Source organism: Xyrauchen texanus, chromosome 4 (genome assembly GCF_025860055.1).
Source record: "Xyrauchen texanus isolate HMW12.3.18 chromosome 4, RBS_HiC_50CHRs, whole genome shotgun sequence".
Classification (NCBI taxonomy): domain Eukaryota; kingdom Metazoa; phylum Chordata; class Actinopteri; order Cypriniformes; family Catostomidae; genus Xyrauchen; species Xyrauchen texanus.
The window spans coordinates 105,001-105,621 of NC_068279.1; positions in this window are offsets into that span (position 1 = coordinate 105,001).

Sequence of the window (621 nt, forward strand, 5' to 3'; positions counted from 1 at the left end):
TATAAAGATCAAACAATGCACAATCTGTCTGTCTGTCCATCCGTCTATCCTTGTGCATTGTTTGATCTTTTATATATATATATAAATAACAAAAGCAAAATTAATTTTGGTAAAAAAAAGAGATCGAACATATATGAAAAATAATATATATATATATATATATATAAGAAGCAGCAAAAAGGCACTTGGCAGTCAATGTATTGTATACTCAACTTTGCTTAGACAATAAATAAGTTAATAACATATTAAATAAATTGTTTCTTTCATTTTTTTTAAATTATGACTGGCAATAAAATATTTGTTATTGCAAAAATTCCCCCAGAAGAGAAGGGAGGTACAGATTCATCCATCACACCACGATAAGATCACAGGAAACCCCTATTATGACATAGCCATTCTGTGGGTTAAAAGGGTAAAATCATTAAAGTGATTCATAAGAAGTGGCTGTAAATATTATCAGGGAATCAGGGTGCAAAGTGCTGAGTCTTGAAAGGGCCCCATGAATGGCCCCCACTGACAGAAGAATGGCGAGACGTTTGGTGGACACACCCCCTGCCAAACGGACCACGCCTACAACCATAAAAACGACCCTCCGCTAATAAGCCGCGCCCCCATGTTGGG